At 43.5% G+C, this 19,592-nt stretch overlaps 1 protein-coding gene across 2 annotated transcripts in view; it reads left to right on the top strand.

Annotated features, from left to right (window-relative positions):
* Positions 1-19,592, top strand: part of GHR (growth hormone receptor) — a 399,721-nt gene that overhangs the window by 97,203 nt on the left and 282,926 nt on the right. The gene's annotated exons all lie outside the window — the stretch shown is intronic.

Raw genomic sequence — 19,592 nt, forward strand, 5'->3', positions numbered from 1 at the left:
TAATTAATCTAAAATATATGAAAGTCTAATGTTTATCAGTACATTTCAGAAAATAATGAACTTTATCACAATATGCAAATTTTTTGAGAAGGACCTGTATTTCAGCCTGGGAAGTAGTTGGCTTCTGTGCATGGAAGAGTGGTTGTCCCAGCAAGTCGCAAATATTCTTGAACCTGGTGACTGAGCTGGTCAGGGGAGATGCTGGTTACCCTGAAGACCATGTTTTGTATTGGGGGTGCAGTGAGCCTGGGAGGGAAGTGAGGGGGGATAGAGAAGATGGGAGTGGCAGTAGTGGCATGGATGGTGGTAGTAGTCCTCACTCTGGCACTAGCTGGGTCGGGCAGTGAATGAAAGGGTATACCATTGTTTGGGAAGTCCTGCTTGGTGGTAAGTGGGGTGAACATGGCATGATTGGGTTTTGGAGGTCCCAGGAAGTAGCTGGATAGAATTGCGTGACAGTGCATGTGGCCAGTTTTAAGTGAAAGCAAGTCAACTGTACTTTTACTCTCTCAACTTAGAGGGAAACACAGGCACTTGCAAAAGTAGGAACGGTCTTTACAGGTTGCATAGACAATTTTCTCCCAAAGCTGCATATATGTAAGTATAGGCAATATATTGGTTCTCTCTAAGTTCCTTTGGCCAGGAAAAATGTATCTCTCATTCTCTCTATATTCTGGTTCAGTCAGTATGTCCACAATACCCAGCTGTGGGGTGAAGTCCTTATTTAACAGATGGACAAGAGATTTTTTTACCCAAGAACATGCAGTGAAGTCCACAGCCAAAATACAAGTGTTACCTTCACAGCTTTTTGTCCATGCACTGCCCCCTTGAAATGGCAGCTAAACCTTCCGTTAGGCTTAATGCTTCTCTCTCTGAGAGGTTGGAACTTGGCACTTGTTCAGGTCTGATAAGACTACTGTATCTCAGCCTGCTGCTTCTCCTTTCCACTTCCATATATACCAGTAACCGGGTCACTGCATGGGCAGTTGTGGGCTGGAGTTATCTTGTAAGAACACCACATCTTCTAACTGACTGTGAAAGTTCTCATTTATCCAGGACATGGTATATATCTGTAAAGAACAAATCAAGGCAACTGGACGCACTGTAGATTTCTTGAAAACGTTTCACTCGTTCTTCCAACGAGCTTTCTGAATTCTGAGTGACTGTACAAGAATTCTCTGGGAATAAATATGTAACTGAATCCACATCTGGTAATTAGACCCAGCATTGGGTCAAAGGTGTTGATTCCATTATCCTAATTGGAGTCAGTAGGTGATAAAGACTTCCCAGAAAAAGGTGTCAAGACAGCATTATACGTGGCAGACAATAGATGTCTAACCCCCCCACCTCTATTCAAGCTTGGCTTCTCCATTTTACGTAAAAGGCTTGTCAAAGTTCGCTCCAGGAATACCATACCTGGATACCAAGGTAGCTAATGACACCCCACACATGAATAATGTCAGTAGGTGCTCTCCAGCCCTCCTGTGAACTCTGATGCAACCATCATTAATACCAAGACAAAACCTGCTTTCATCACTGAACACTACTGTTCACCATTGATGGCTGTATCTGTATGTCCAGCATCTGTATGATCTTTACCATGCCAGAGTGACAGCCTGTTTTGCATCAAGGGGACATGCCACCCAGTATTAATGCCTGAACATATACCCTGCTGCAGAAGCCAAAATAAATGGGGCACCATCTTGGTTGTGCGGCTATTGAAGATGCCCAACTAGCAGTTTACATGTTAATCTCAGCTCAATCACATTGTTTTCTACATGTTCTTTTTTTAAAATCATTTTTGGCTACTTATACACCACTGTCAATCTGACAATACTAATACTGTCTTGGCATTAAAGAGCTTGAAAGGGGTTGGGTACAGTTTTAGGAGACCTCAGAGTGTCATCTGCAACTTTTTAGTACAATCTGAGAACTTTCGATTCAGGCCAAATACTCGTACTTCAATCAGTTTCGTTAGCTTTGGACCTGAAACCATTCTCAAGAAATTCACTCATGTCTATTGAGAACAGCTATATACAGTAACAGATAGCCCAAGATCCACCATCCACAATAGGTGATGCCACAGATTACTGTATCTTCTTCCACCTCGCTGCACATTGGTCTCTGCACAGGTCACAGATCATGCCCACAACACTCTACAGCAGGCATGCTCAACCTGCGGCCCTCCAGCTGTTGCAAAACTAGAACTCCCAGCATGCCCAAACAGCTTACAGCTATCAGCCTACAGCAGGGCATTGTGGGAGTTGTGGTTTTACAACATCTGGAGGGCCGCAGGTTGAGCAGGTTCTGAAGACCCATGTGGCTACTAGGAGGTAAAATCTCTTAATGCTGTTAACAGCAGCTTAGACAAGATGGCTGCTAATCATCTGCATCCATGTTTCATTTGTTTTTCGCAGACCCATTGACTTCAATGGGACCATGGTCCGCATTTTGCTGCCAAGTATAAGAGATGTTCTGTGTTTTGAAAGGACAAACTCGCACTAAACAGATTCATCTGTGTCTTTTCCATATACTTGTGTCCATTCTGCAAAAGATAGAAGACATTCTACTCTTGGCTGAAAAAAAATGGATGCAGCAAAGACGTCACGCAGACGTCATCCGTATTTTGCACATCCGCGTTGGGGCCAAATATTACATTTATGTTCAGGTCTATCAAAAGAAATAGCTGTAAAGTTTCAGTGCACAGTACACTCTATCTGGATTGCAGACTAGAGTTGGGGAAGTGTTTTTTAAATTTGTCTTGTAAGAAGATGGTTGTAATGGGGGGGTACACTCAGCCCTGAGCGGGTACCTACAGAAACACTGCTAAGGGGCAAAAGTAAAATGTTTCACTGTTCCCTTGCAGTGCAGCATCTACATATGATTCCCCTCTCCTAGGATCTGCTGCATATATGTCATGTGCTTGGCATGTATTCATCTTGGGAACTTTACAAAACGTAACTGATTCTTGCTTCACAGTCATCCATTCTAAGTATCTAAATTTGACATCCGGTTACTCAAGAGCATGATAGTCCAGTCCTGGAGCCTTTCTGCTGGGGGTACATTTGGATGGACCTTTGCACAGTTATTGTTCTACCATTTCATGGAACATTTTTTCTTGGAAGTGACAGCACAAGTGCCAGGGCAGACTGACAGTCACCAGCCTGGCCAATAAAGTAATGTGCCTGGTCCTTTAAGATTTCAATCTGATGGATTTTCTGATGATCAAGATAACTAGACTTGAATACTAAATGGTAAATATCTGCATGCAGAAATGTTTTATTTTTTTGGGGTAAATAATTCCAACTGAAGACTTATGTGTTGTAAAATCTAATCTTTATTCTTGGAACAATCCCTTTAATAAACAGGAATTTGCTAAATTTTTCATTGTTTTGAATATCAATGCTATTTTACTCTTTGGATGGGGGTAGCATTTTCCTGTGCTTGTTGCTTCACGTAAAATAAGGCTGAATCTATACGGCACGGCCCTGTGGCTCTGACACCTGTAGCACGACCAAATATCACTATGTAGCAGTGCAACATTGAACTTAAAGGGAACCTGTCACCTGGATTTTGTGTATAGAGCTGAGGACATAGGTTGCTAGATGACCGCTAGCACATCCGCAATATCCAGTCCCCATAGCTCTGTGTGCTTTTATTGTGTAAAAAACCCGATTTGATACATATGCAAATTAACCTGAGATGAGTCCTATCACTGACTCATCTCACGTACAGGACTCATCTCAGGTAATTTGCATATGTATCAAATTCAAAAAATTCAGCAGTGGTGGATTTTTTGGCGATTCTGAGGTGAAGGTTGCGGGAACTGGCAGCCCTTTTAGTTAATTGACTGCACTGGTTGGCTTAGGCCTCATCCGTTTTACAGTCCACAAACTGCGGATTCACAAAACATGGATCCCGGCCGGGTGCATGCCGCCACTTTTTCCCACTCTTGTCTGCAAAAATAGGACATGTTCTATCTTTTTTGCGGGGCCACGGAACGGACAGCCGGCCACATCTTTTGCAGCCCCATTGAAATGATTGGGTCTGCATCCGTTCTGCAAATAAATGTAGGTCGGATGCAGATTGAAAATACGGTCATGTGCATGGGACCTTACTTTGAGGCAAAATTTCTTGCCGGAATTTTAGCACAAAATGGTACTTACTAAACACAGTTCCTTTCCAAAATGCAACACCCTCTTCCTGCTGAGCCCAGGGGCGGATTGGCCATAGGCCTTTAATAAACAGGATTTCTCTATATTTTTCACTGTTCTGAATATCAATGCTATTTTTCTTTTTTTCTTTTTGGGGTGGGGGGGGGGTAGCATTCTCCAGTGATTATTGTTGCTCCACATTAAATAGGGCTGCAGCTATACGGCACGGTCCTGTGGCTCTGACACCTGTAGCTTGACCAAATATCACTATGTAGCAGTGCAACATAGTGAACTTAATAAGATCATAGAAGGTTGCGGGAACTGGCACCCCTTTTATTTTCCGGTGGGCCGATGCCCAGGGGGCCGTCTAGGCCCTCCTCACGGCCGGCCAGTGGAAGTTTTCGGGGATGTATTTTGTGCTGCTGGCAGCGGTATTTAGGCCTCTTTCACACGAGCGTGTCCGGATGCGTTGCGGCAAACCTGCGCGAGTAGGTATCCAATTGCAGTCAGTTTAGACTGCGATTGCATTCCGTTGTTCAGTTTTTATCGAGCGGGTGCAATGCGTTTTGTACGCGCATGATAAAAAACTGAATGTGGTACCCAGACCCAAACTTCTTCACAGAAGTTCAGGTTTGGGTTCAAGGTTGTGTAGATTGTATTATTTCCTCTTATAACATGGTTATAAGGGAAAATAATAGCATTCTGAATACAGAATCCTAAGTAAAATAGTGCTGGAGGGTTAAAAAATAAAAAATACTAATTTTACTCACCTTAATCCACTTGTTCGCGCAGCCGGCATCTCTTCTGTCTTCATCTGTGAGGAATAGAACCTTTGATGACGTCACTACGCTCATCACATGGTCCATCACATGATCCATCACCAGTGGATTAAGTTGAGTTAAATTATTTTTCTTTTTTTTTAACCCCTCCAGCCCTATTTTACTTAGCATTCTGTATTCAGAATGCTATTATTTTCCCTTATAACCATGTTATAAGGGAAATAATAAAAAAATTTCCAGGGCCAGTTCCCAGTCTGCCCCTCGCTGAGCCTCACCCTTTTTCATGTGAGACATAAAAAATTGGAGAAGCCCTAGTTGCACTAAACTGTGTCGTTTTTAGCCAGATTCTAGGCACAGACACATTAGTAAATCTGGGCCTATGTATGTTACTGTCCGAGACGTACTGTATGAGTCACTGGTAGCTGCGAAATGTCATCCCCACTTTCATGTCAAGACATTTTGTGAAATAAAATAAACAATTCCAGGATAATCTTAACTTATTCCAGTCTAAAGTTCCCTTTACACTGGACGATATTACAGTAGATTGTTGGGAAGGAAGCGTTCCTTCCCGACAATCTGCTGATCACTAGCGGAGGACCCGTAAAGACGGTGTAATCAGTGGCACATTTACACCCCCCGAGCGTTACTATGAGCGATAATCTGTGTGATTCTCGGCCCGTGTAAAGGGCCCTTCAGTTGCAACAGTCAAGATTTCAGGATTTGGTAATTTAATGACATGGAAAAATAGACCTGTAGCTAATGTCTGTGATTGGCGATTCACTCCACGTCCTAAATAAAAGTGACTGAAAAGTGATTTTAAAAAAGTCATACACAATCCAAAATGTGTCAATAAAAACCACAGAGTGATGAATAGAAAATAAGCTCTCATGCAACAATGTAGGTATAGCTGTAAAAATGTTGAGGGGGAGGTGGGGTCTCAATATGGCGATGCAAAGAAACCAATTTTTCCAAAGTTTTTATTTTTTTTAAGTATGAAAACACAAGAAAAACTGTATAAGGGTGGGTTCACACTAGCGTTAGGGATTCCGTTATGGCTTTCCGTTATAACATGGTTATAACTGAAAATAACGGAACGTCCAGACAGAATGCAAAACAGAAGCCTTTAAAAGGCATTCCGTTTACTTTTAGTCCTGATAGAAGTCTATGGGAAAGCATAATGGATTTGTCTGGGTCCCGTTATGCAAGACGGAAAACAAAGTCTTGCATAACGGGACCCAGACGGATCCGTTTTGATTCCCATAGACTTCTATTAGGACGGAGAGCAAACGGAATGCCTTTTTAAAGGCTTCCGTTTTGCATTCCGTCATAATACAAATCTATGGCCAGAAGAACGGATCCGTCCTTCCGTCTTATGGATTCTGTTATTTTCCGTTATAACCATTTTATAACAGAATCCAGAACGCAGATGTGAAATATCCCTAACTGTGGTATTACTGTAGTGGTACTGACCCATAGAACGAAGGCTACAGGTCAGTTTTACTGCATAGGAAACACTGTCAACACTTTGGGGGTGATTTATCAAACTGGTGTAAAGTAGAACTGGCCTAGTTGCCCATATCAACCAATCAGAAACCATCTTTCGTTTTGGACAGCTCCTTTGGAAAATGAAAGGTGGAATCTGATTGCTTTCTCCATGGGCAACTACGCCAGTTCTACTTTACACCAGTTTGATAAATCTCCCCCTTTGTGTTTTTTCTTCCAATTCCACCCCATTCGCTTCCCCCTACATCGTTTACAATATTAAATGTTGCCATTAGAAAGTACAACTTGTCCCACAAGTCACCCAAGCTTCAAAGAAGGAACACTGCTGTGTCTTCACCCTGCTCCTCCTTTCTCCAGGCCTCATGGTTCACACAACCTTTTCATGGCTTGGGTTTCAGTGCCAAAGCTGCACAGAAACCGCCCTCGCCCACTGTTTTCAATGGGAAGCCACGCCGCAGTTCATGCAGCCAAAGGATTTTTTTTCTGTGCGGTTTTCCGGGCGACGCCAAGAATGTACACATCTACTCTTGGCGCAGTTACCACTGGGACACCTTTGAAAGCGGCAGCGTGAGTCTGCTCACAGTTTAGCTTCACTCAGTGGACCATACCATTGAAAATGAAAATCCACGTCAGAAGGCTCAGCAGTTTCTGCCATGGGATATTTGGTACATTTTGACGCTGTCAAAATCCCGCATGTGAACCTAACCTACTGTAAACGTAATTGCTAGAGATGGGTTTTTCTCTCCCTCTTTATCTTACTAATATACAAAATCAAGCATCTGAACGTTTGTGTAGTCTACGTTGCAATGAAATGCTTCGATTTTAGAAGGTCACCCACAGAAACGTGTCATGTCCCGGTCCTCTGTGCTAATGCTTAATGGAGCATTAGGCACCATGGTAGATGACACCACATCACTTTCTGAAGAGCGTAAGGTCACATCCACACTCCGAGGCACCGCTGAGTTATGAGATAGGCAGAATTACAGAAACAAGGAGTCAGTAGTAAGCGGTGAATATTGTAGGAGCAGCACAGACAGAGGAAGACTACTGTTATTTAAAGCCAGTGGAGGGTTTCCTAAATTTGCAGACCAACCATTATTTTTTTTTAAGTAAATACTAATTATTTATAATTAAAGGGTTTCTCAAGGTTTTAATATTGATGGTCTATTCTTACAATAAGTCAACAACATTAGATCGGTTCAGACCAGTCTACCAGCAGTAGTCAGCTGAGTGATGGGGCCAACAAGCTGGAGCGTAGCTATAGGGGATGCAGAGGTAGCAGTCGCTACCAGGCCCAGGAGTCTGAGGGGGCCCAAAGAACCTTGTGCCACATAAGAAGACACTAGTATTTTAGAAAGTGCATGCTGGTCAAGTTACACCTCTGGCTGGAGGGAAGCAGTTAGGTGAAGAATTTGGCTCGGGGGGTGCTGTTTCAATGTTTTCTTCAAGCCCCAGAAAGGCTATGTGCTCCCCTGCACCTGGCCACAAAGCACTAGGGGAAGGGGGGCCCAAGTGGAACTCTTGCTCCAGGGGCCATGAACCTTTAGCTACGCCCCTGCCAACAAGCACCATGTCTCCTTCTTTGTTTTCCCAGACACCGCTCTATACACATTTGTGGAGGTGCCTGGTACTGCAACTGGGACTGAGCTGCAATACCAGGCACAACCACACCTGTATATATGGCGGTGAACAAATAATGAAGGGGAAGTGACACCTGCTAGAGAACCATGGCCACTTCATTTAAAGGGTTATGCCATGAATGATGTAAAAAATGAAAATCAGTTACCAATTACTCTGCTAGATTAGCTTCAGCCTCGCCGCTCAGTGGTCGTGACTTTTCTCAAAGGGCTTGTGCTTTCTGCTGCAGCTCTCTCCCTGTAACTGCCACAGATTGTAACAGAACATATGGCTGGTGGCAGTTAAAGAGTTAAACTCAGCTCAGTGAGACAGTCAAAAAAATAAGAAAAAGAACAAACAGCAGGTGGCGCTATACAGATATATTTTATTGAATAGCTCAGTGGCTACTAAATTATTAATTACATGCAATTACAAAAGTATTTAGATTCACATGTAGAATATGTTTTGTGACACAACGCCTTTAACTCATGGTGGGGAGTGGGTTTATGGACCCCCTCTAAGGATAGTTATCAGGCCCAGAAAACCACTTTATATTTTTTAGCCTTTGTTACCTCCTTTATTTTATTACCATTGTTCTCAAAAACATCTGGATTTCTGTAACAATGGCAGTTGGCAGCCGCCAGCGTGCAGCGCCTCCTGCTATGTACCTCAGTCGAACTGCACACAGGGCTCCTCGTCTCCGCTGCAGGCTCCGGACCTGCTTTCCTGCACTGTCGCAGGCGGCGACAGCTTCAGTTGCACCTTGTAGGAGCCGCACGCGTCCTGTTTCTTTAAGGGTTCATGCACGCCCCTGATTCCGCCTTCTCTCCAATCCTGGCCAGGCACCACCTTTATAAGGGTGCTTCCCCCTTCCTGTGATGCCTGAGCAATATTGTAGTTTTCTAAAGCGAAGGTTCCAGCTCGTTGTTCCTGTGTTAATATCCTGCTTCCGATCTTAGCCTGTATCCTGACCTCGTCTCTGCCTGATCCTCCTGTACCTCGCTGCTCTAAAGTGTATGATTCGGATTATCGACCATGCCTCTGTCTGCTGTTCAGCTTGTTACACCTGCTGCACCTGAGCTATTCAGCTCTGCTGTTCTAACAGCTCTAGTTTGCTTAATTACCAACTCAGCTCTGCTTAATCTGACCCTGCTGCACTCCTTCCATCCAGCGACAGCTCGCTCCACCTGCCTGTATCCCCAGTGCTTGCAACGGGGCGTTCTGGCCTGCTCGGCCAGCTGCCACTTAGCCGGGACCCTTCTTGCGGTAGCGACCTGGTGTCTCCCCTGCAGCTAAGACCAGCTTCCGCATCCTGGAGCGAGATAAAGGGTAAAGACCAGGGGAACACTTAGATTCCGCTCCCTTGTTTGGCCCAAAGCCAAATCGGTAAGTGGCACAGCGGGTCCACACCCGTTGGAGCGTTACAATTTCATTCCAGAACAACCACCTAACGTTACAGTTCTCCAAGCTGCCCCTGGTCTATCAACATATGGACCACTTTCAGCACTTTTATGACCTACATCATTTTATTGTTCTAAGACTGCTGGAATATTATCAGTAGGAAATGGAAAACTTCACTTAAGATTTCCCTGGGTGTACTGACATTACCCATATGGAAAGTATGTAGGATGTCATGGCTGATAAAGACTGTTAAAAATCAATAAACATCTCACTGGTGGGACTGGTGTAAACTGGTTTAAAGTCTGTGCTTTCTTACAGAATTCTTTTAACAAGTATTAACAATTTTAATGCCGTTCTTTACCAGGCACTAGCACAGCTCTGTCCATCGTTTTCTCTGTACTCTTTGTAGACTGGCACGCTGTAACATATTGCCATGTCAATCAGTACTCACTGATGACATCAGATGGTCAGGAGAATGACATTCACTGCCTAAATACTGTATCTTTGTTCCTGGACCTTCCTTTGGCCCTGATTCCTGACTCCTTCTGACTCTGACTTTTTAGACCTTTTCTTGCTCTGCGTTCAGCGTTGCTTACTGGTTATGACAGTCTCAACTTTCATTTCTTCTGTGGTCTCGTCTTTCCCCACTTAGGTACCTCTGTCATCTGATCTTGGACTTTCACCAGCTGATTGCTTTAATGAAGACTATCCCTGCAACCTGGAGAGCGCCCTACAGCAAAGACCAGGCCTCCAGTGGGTCAAGGAGTGATTGACTCCTGGTTATCCTGCTCCAATCTGATCATGATATAGAGCATCCAGTACCTAGTTTTTTGGACCTTGTGATTAGGAGATGCACCACTCCAGAGATCTGTACTCCTTTGGGGACCTGGGACTATTAATCTAGTAAAGCATTCGGTGTCTACATATTTTATCTATCCCTGATTCCTTTCACCAGTTTATAGCAGCGCATGGATGAAAGGGTTTGGTTAGGATTTGGAAGTTTGGTTGACATAAGGAAATATGATTTAAAAAAATAACCAATACTGTCGTTGTGAACAAAATGGGGGACCTTTAGGCCCCAGACCTATCGCAAAAACACCCACAAAATGCCCCTTCTTGTTCCTTTTGGGTTGGCCTATCCTTCCGTTTCTTCCAGTTTCTTGGCAACTATGCGGTACTTGCCGTTTTTACTCCGTTCAGCCAGCTATCCTTGGTCTTTGTATACTTCCCTGCAGTGATGATGTGCCGAACATGCATGTGATATTAGCCAGTCATATCATAAATAAGTACCAGTGTGGGCCACCAGAGCATCCGCACAGGAGCTGCACAGGGTTTAGCAGGTGAATCCTGCAGTGATGATGTGCCGAACATGCATGTGAGATTAGCCAGTCATATCATAAATAATGACCAGTGTGGGCCACCAGAGCATCCGCACAGGAGCTGCACAGGGTTTAGCAGGTGAATAATATTTTCTTAATTTCCTGCTATCAGCCAAATTTTTTAAAATCTCGGACCCCTTTAAAACAAAATGTACATTTTAACTGTATGGACCTAGGTTTATTTACTTTTTTACATATGTCGTATAAAAGAATGTTTGCTGAATGGATGCCAGATCCTAAGAACAAGGCAAAGCATTACATATTTGCAGATTTGCACCAGCTGACAGTTAGCATGTCATTCTGGGCAGCGCTCCAGCAAAAAAACAAGTTTCATTTGATAAAGACGTTAAATGAAGCATATACTAATAAATGGTGTATGAAGTTGGCCTAAGGCGCGGAGTCATTTGCGGCTAGTGTTAAAATATAATTGCGCTTTTATAAGATCATTGTCGAGTTTTCAACTCAGCAGCTGACAATCAAAAGCTGCATACTATACGACCTAAATAGCTATGATAGGGGACGTGACGGCTGCTTTCCCACTGTATATTTTATGGGACCAATTGTGCTCCACAGGCTTGTTTACAATTATATGTGTTATTAATTTGCTATAAGACATGGGTTCAGTACCTCAAGAAAAATGGCGGGTTGTGGTGTCAGTAATATAAATTGTGCCATGTATGTATCTCATGGTGGGAAATGTTAATGTGATGCAATCAATACCCATAGACTAATGTTATAATGCAGTGTAAGAAGACTAATTACCGTTATCTTGTTTTACACTGTAAGACGCAACAAGGTTGAAGAAGAAATAAGAAATAAAAATATTTTTCATCAAACCTCACCTGAGACCCCCAATGTTAATCCCAGATCTCAGCTCAGGGCCACAATCAGAACCCATTGTTAATCAGGCCTCAGAACAGACCTCCAGTGTTAATAAGACCGCCAATCAGACCTCAGATCAGACCTCCAGTGTTAAGATGTTGTGATCCCAGAGCACATCACCGTCCTCACACTGTGTGCAGGTCACAGCACAGCGTGCGGTGCGGGCAGACGAAGACCAGGAAGCGGTGAGTATAGAAGCCACACAGGGAGGGCTGTATTCATCACTCCCGAATCCTCTTGTACTAATGAGTGCTTCCATAATGGAAGCGCTCATTAGTATTCGACCCATAATGCACATTGACATTTCCCCCCCACTTTGATGGGGTGGGGGGTTTGTATGTGTGGAAAGTGCTTCTTATAGGGCGAAAAATATGGTAATGTCACACTAGTTTGTCTTCATTTAGGAAGGGGTTTTAGGCTGCCCACTCTGCTCATGATGTCATAAATATCTGATCAGTGGGGGTTCAGCTCCTAGCACCCCTCAACTATTGGCTGTTTGAAGAGGCCCTGGTGCTCCGGTGAGTACTGTGCCCTCTGCCTAAGCCAGTAACGTCACGTTCATTGGTCACATGGCCTATTCGAAAATCAGTTTATTTGATGTGTGCTGGATGGATGCCATGCTTGGTTTGCAGTAAGGAGGCTACTGTTAACCAGCTGTTCAGTGGGGGTGGTGGCTGTTGGAATGCCACCGATTAGACATTAATGACCTATATTGAGGACAGGCCATGAATATTAAACTTCCAGAAAACACCTTTAAAAAACACAATTTTTATAGGGAATTAAAGGGAATAATGCTATGACCATGGGGTAACAACCAATATAGTGACCATTGCAGACCTTATTTAGATTGTATGCCCTCTAAATGTGTCCAGCCACACATTTATGTTTCAGTGGCCAGTCCTTTGAATGGGCATCCATGTAGTATGTGGCCAGGCTGAGACTGAGGAGTAAGATGCATTTTCTCAGAAGCCCTCCTCTAGCAAATAGAGTGAGTCTAGAGTAGGATATTTCCCTTTATGTTTTTATGGGGCCCTAGTTGTGCAGAGGTCATAGAAAAGAGGTAAAAAGGGGAAAAAAACACCAGGCCATTCTGTCTAGGGAGGCAAAACCCACTGATTTCTAGAGGTCATTGGGAGTCTCAGTGTTCAGACACTTACTGATCTAAACTTTTGATGTCTCTATGACATATCAAAAGTTTTTTTTTAAAGTTAGTTAAAATTCTGAAAATGACGAATCATAGGCGATTGACTTCTGATCAGGAACTTTTTGTCTTTGCCATACTATATGCAAACTCATTGTTTATGCCCAAGCAATGTGCTAAATATCTTTAGGTGTACCCTGTTATGTTTATCAAGTGGGTAGAACATGCACAGCATAGCCTCATTGCAGAATCTTGGGTGAACATACTGTTCCTTTCTTTCCACACTCTACAGCTCTGTTGCCAGTTGGCACAGACGCCTTCTCTGCCATATTGTGTAGGCAAGACACGTATGATGCAAGAATAAGTATGAGAAGACAGTAAAATAACAGAGAAATGACACTGCCTACAGACATCACAGCATGTCCTGACACTTGGATGTACATAGCAGAACACAGAGTGCAAGGATGTATATGAAATAATTCCCATAGCTGAGGGGAAACAAGTGTTTGCACTGTTAGCTGTATATACCATATTCTGCATTTTAGTTTCCATTGACTTCTATGTCTGCATACAGTTAAAACGTTTGATATGGCACAAATATTGGTTTTTACTAAGTTTTGCTGCTACAGTTATTATGTTGGCAATTTGCATTGTCATTGCTTGCCATGAAAATTAACTTAATCACAAAAAAAAACATTTCCGCTGCATTACAGCTGTTCCACAAAATGAACTGCTAATGTAATTTCAGCGATCTTCTCGTAAGCTCAGAAGAAAGTGTTAACAAGGAGAAGGCAGGTGATCTGTTATGCTGATTGAATTAGAAAATCAGACTGACTTTTTAAACGGGTGGTGCTTGAAATCATCTGCATGGCGTTTGTATGTTTTCCCTGTGTTTGCGTGGGTTTCCTCCCACACTTCAAAAACATACTGATAGTGAACTTAGATTGTGAGCCCTTTGGGGGACAACATGATGTTAATGTGTGTAAAGTGCTGCAGAATATTCCAGCGCTATCTAAGTGAGCAAAATAAATAAAAAAGCATTGTCTTCTTCTGTTAACCTTCAAGGAAACACCCGCAGTCATCATTGCTTTGCATCAAAAAGACTTCACAGGAAGGACATTGATGCTTGTAAGATTGCACCTAAATCAACCATTTATTGGATCATCAAGAACTTTAAGAAGAGAGGTTCAGTTGTTGTGAAGAAGGCTTCAGGGCAGCCAAGAAAGTTCAGTAAGTGCCAGGACAGCTACGGAATCGGGTCACCATCAGTGCAACACTTGCTCGGGAATAGCTGCAGGCAGGTGTGAGTGCATCTGCACGCACAGTACGGAAAAGGCTTTTGGAGGATGGCCTGATGTCAAGAAGGGCAGCAAAGAAGCCACTTTTCTCCAAGAAAAACACCAAGGACAGACTGCAGAAAGTACAGAGCCTTGCAAAAGTATTTACCTCCTTGATTTTTTTTTTTTTTTGTGTTTTGGTGCCGCACAACCTGGAATTAACATGGATTGTTTGAGAATTTGCATCATTTAATTTACAGAAAATGCCCACAACTTTAAAGATGTTTTATTTCTTTTTTTTATTGTGAAGGAAACAACTAATAGGACAAAATAACAAAAAAAGTCAATATGCATAACTATTCACCCCCCTAAAATCAATACTTTGTAGAGCCACCTTTTGTGGCAATCACAGCTCCAAGTCGCTTTGGATAAGTCTCTATGAGTTTGCCACATCTTACCACTGGGATTTTTGCCCATTCCTCCGTGCAAAACTGCTCCAGCTCCTTTAAGTTGGATGGTTAGTGCTTGTGAACAGCAATCCTAAAGTGTGACCACAGATTTTCTATTGGATTGAGATCTGGGCTTTGACTAGGCCATTCCAACACCTTTACATGTTTCCCCTTAAACCACTCAAGTGTTGATTTAGCAGTGTGTTTGGGGTTATTGTCCTGCTGGAAGGTGAACCTCCGTCCTAGCCTCAAATCATGTACAGAGTGGTACTATTAAGGACGTTCCCGTGGCAGGTATCAGGAGATCGGAAAGACTGGCAACTCGTGGGTTAAATTGACTGTTCCCCTTGTGTCTGTGTTTTGGTGAATGCCACACCCCTTGCTTCAGGTGTTGCTTGTTGGTAATTTACCTTTCCCATAAGTAGCTGCTACTCACTCTTGGAGGTGCGGTTTATAGATTTTCTTCCTGTCTTCTTACTAGCTGGTTGGTTGTACTTTGTGGTGCTTCTGGAGTTGCCAGTTTTTTACTTTCAGCTAAGTCTTGTCTTTTCTTATTGTATTGTGTTTGTTATATTCCCTGTTGTTTGTATCTGGGCCTGAAACAGAGACTTCCATTCATCCATCTGGCGAGGAATGGGTTGTCTCTGGTCCTAACCTCATTCCAGGGCCTTATAGGGATATAAGGGCCTAGGTATCCTGCATATAAATATTCCTACCTTCAGGGTCTATTCATATTGATAGGTAGTTAGGGCCTGGATTAGAGTTGTTCCTTCCCTAGTTTCCAGGCCCAGTTATTGTTCCCCTTCCCTCCTGTGTTCAGTGTGGAGTTTTCCCCCCACACTGATCATGACAGGTACAGGTTTTGCTCAAGAATATCCCTGTATTAAGCACCATCCATCTTTCCCTCAACTCTGACCAGTTTCCCAGTCCCGGCTGCTGAAAAACCTCCCCACAGCATGATGCTGCCACCAACATGTTTCACTGTGGGGATGGTGTTCTTTGGGTGATGTGATGTGTTGGGTTTGCGCCAGACATAGCATTTTCTTTGATGGCTAAAAAGTTAAATTTTAGTGCTCAGACCAGAGCACCTTCCTCCATACATTTTGGGAGCCTTCCACGTGCCTTTTCGCAAACTCATAATGTGCCTTTTTGTTTTTAGCTGAAAGTAATGGCTTTCTTCTTACCACTCTGCCATAAAGCCCAACTCTGTGGAGCGTATGGCTTATTGTCGTCCTATGTACAGATACTCCAGTCTCTGCTGTAGAACTCTGCAGCTCCCCCAGGGTTACCTTGGGTCTTTGTGCTGCCTCTCTGATTAATGCCCTCCTTGCCCAGTCCGTGAGTTTTGGTGGGCGGCCGTCTCTTGGCAGGTTTGGTGTTGCCATGTTCTTTCCATTTTGTTATGATAGATTTGATGGTGCTCCTGGGGATCATCAAAGATTTGGATATTTTTTTATAACCTAACCCTGACTTGTACTTCTCAACAACATTGTCCCTTACTTGTTTGGAGAGTTCCTTGGTCTTCATGCACAAACATAAAGAGAAAAAGTCCAGCTCACCAAATATCCACTGTGCAACGGACAAGCCAAGGCCAGCTCTGTGTAATAAACCTTCAAAGAAAAACTTCCAGCACATAGTAGGTATAAAAATTTTCTTTGTCTTTATTCCATGGCACTCGCAACAAATAAAGGTGCAGTGAACAAACCTCCCGATATCTCCCGTCAATTCGACATGTTTCGAACCGTAAGGTTCTTACTCATGATCTGATGACTAACTGACTTTGAGTATACCCAATCAGGTGCATAGGGAAAGGGGAGGGGGGGAGAGAAAAGGAAAACACACCGATGAAAGAAGGTGGAAAACCAAAAACGCCCGAAGCCAAAACAGTCCCCACGTTAAATATATATATATAAACTGAAAGCTGTATGTTAAAACTATTGTAGATGTGAAAGTTCCTTTACCTTTGATTTTATCTTGATGTGACTTCTGAAGGTAATTGGTTGCACCAGAGCTTTTTATGGGCTTCCTAACAAAGCGGGTGAATACATAAGCACATGCCAATTTTCTGTTTTCTGTTTCTAAACAATAGTTTTATTTATATATTTTTCTCATTTCACTTCACCAACTTAGGCTACTTTCACACTAGCGTTCGGGGCTCCGCTTGCGTTCCGTTTGAAGGCTCTCACAAGCGGCCCCGAACTCATCCGTACTGCCCTAATGCATTCTGAGTGGATGCGGATCCGCTCAGAATGCATCAGTCTGGCAGCGTTCAGCCTCCGCTCCGCTCAGCAGGCGGACACCTGAACGCTGCTTGCAGCGTTCGGGTGTCCGTCTGGCCGTGCAGAGGCAAACGGATCCGTCCAGACTTACAATGTAAGTCAATGGGGACGGATCCGTTTGAAGTTGACACAATATGGCTCAATTTTCAAACTGATCCGTCCCCCATTGACTTTCAATGTAAAGTCTGGACGGATCCGTCTGAGCTACTTTCACACTTAGAATTTCTTCTAAAATATAATGCAGACGGATCGTCTGCATTATATGAGCGGATCCGTCTGTGCAGACCCCAGACGGATCCGCTCTGAACGCAAGTGTGAAAGTAGCCTTAGCAGACTATTGTGTTCTGATCCATCACACAAAATTCAGATTAACAAAACATTGAACTTAAGGCTGTAATGTAACAAAACATGAAAAAAGTCAAGGGGGGTGAATACTTTTGCAAGGCACTGTACAAGGATTGTGAGAAAGTAATTTTCTCTGATGAAGCCTCCTTTGGACTGATTGATACCTGTGGAAGAATGAGAAGAAAAGGTGAGTGCTGCCATGAGTCCTTGGTCAAGTGTGGAGTTGCTTCTCATCTTTAGGAGTGGGATCACTGACAAACAAACTTTGTTAAAACCAAAATTTATGCCAGTCTCAAAACATTTGGCCACGACTGTACAGGAGAGCATGCTGTATACTGGAAAATATAGAATTTTCATTGACGGACATTAACTCCATATTCAGAATCCAATATCCATAAGAACAGTATTTGGATCCAAACTACTCAGGTGGTAATGAGGACTAAGGCTGCTTCTTCTACTGGATTGCGCCTAAGGCAACTGTTTTCTTCTAGCCGAGAATCGGCATATTTGCAGGATTATAGTTAATGAACCTAAGGGCTAGTGTGAAAGTAGCCTAAGTTTTTCACATGCTTCCTACAACAAACTGCTGGAAGCCACAACTAAGGCCTGTTTCACCCTGCTGGCAGTAGTTCCAGCAGGCTGTTCCATCAGAGAGCAGCCTGCTGAAGCTCTCTGGATATGGCATTGCCAGATGTTACTGCAATGACCACCAGCCCCATTGACTCTGACCATGCAGCAGTTTTTGTCCGGCTGAATCCCAGCATATTTGCTAGGTAGTCGCCAGATCTCCGCCAGACCCAATTATAGTCGGGCAGACGGGCATTCCGGTAACAGATTGATGCCTGAACTACTGCTGGCATTGTGAAACCAGCCTAAAGAGAGCTTCCTGGATATAGTGAAACTCGAAAAATTTGAATATCGTGCAAAAGTTCATTTATTTCAGTAATGTAACTTAAAATTAGCATTTTGTGAAAAGATTCAATATTCTAGGCTCAAAGTGTCACCCTCTAGTCAGCTGATTAATCCATACCCCCTGAGCAAAGGGGACCTGGGGTTTTCATAAGCTATAAGCCATAATCATCCAAATTATAACAAATAAAGGCTTAAAATATCTCGCTTTGCATGTGATGAGTCTCATATGTTAGTTTCACCTTTTAAGTTGCATTACTGAAATAAATGAACTTTGTACAATATTTAAAAAAAATTGAGTTACACCTGTATGTAATTCTGTCGCTTTTATTGGCATCAATGGTAAATATATAGATATGTATGTGCAGCGAGCGCCTGGAGCCAGTGCAAAGAATGGGATGAGAAATGTGTCACGGTGCACTCCCTCAGGTCATTGATCCCTGGGTTCGGTGCAATGGAAAGGTAGTTTGAAGAATCAGGCCAGAAGTTAAAGAAAAAAGTCTCTCTTTACTAAGTGTAATATAGTTGTAGCACATCTAGCAGTAGCTTGTACACAGTGCCATTTCTCTCCCCAGATGATGAGGTAAGGTGGATAGCAAAGTGGCAGATGATGGTACCTCTGATATGCCATCTTGCAGATGCCTATCTTGAACTTTTGGCTAACAGTTGTAAGCTGGAACTTGTGGCTGTAGGTGTCCACTGTTGTCTGGCCAAAAAAAGTGATAGGTGTCTGGGCCAAAGTCCCGTACCTGCAGCAAAGTCTGGATCGCTATGGTTTAGGCCTCCACTATATATCGCCAAAGCCATCGTATCGTGATAATCGAAGATTGCGATATGGCGATTTGGCCAACCCCAAAAATGCTGCGATTACCTACAATGATACACGGCCGCCGCAATGCCGCACAGCGCAGTCGGCGGGTGTATCAACAGAGGGAAGAGGGGCCGGCATCTGGATTAGGAAAGACAGCGGGGACCAGTGCAGTCCCTGTATTCTAATGCACTGGCCCTGCTCACTGTTGTATAATCTTATCTAACCTGTAGGCATTGTTAAGATATAATAATCATGTGTAATCCAGCTGTATTACTTACAACTATGTTCCGTAGCAGGGAGGGGGCAGGCCGGGAGGGCACACGGGCAGAGCGTCACTCACTACGTCATCATGCACCTGCGCCGCCCACTTTATGAATGAAGCAGGCGGTGCAGGCGCGTGACGTAGTGAGTGACGCTTTGCCCGTCCTCCCGGCCTGCCTCCTACCTTCTCTATGCTACGGAACTTAGTTGTAAGTAATACAGCTGGATTACACATGATTATTATAACAATGCCTACAGGTTAGATAAGATTATACAACAGTGAGCGGGGCCGGTGCATTAGAATACAGGGACTGCACCGGTCCCCGCTGACATTCCTAATCCAGATGCCAGCCCCCAGCCCCTGTATTGGGGGTCATTCACACTGCAGGGACACTGTTATGGGGG

The sequence above is a fragment of the Bufo gargarizans genome, chromosome 1 (assembly GCF_014858855.1).
Source record: "Bufo gargarizans isolate SCDJY-AF-19 chromosome 1, ASM1485885v1, whole genome shotgun sequence".
Classification (NCBI taxonomy): Eukaryota; Metazoa; Chordata; class Amphibia; order Anura; family Bufonidae; genus Bufo; species Bufo gargarizans.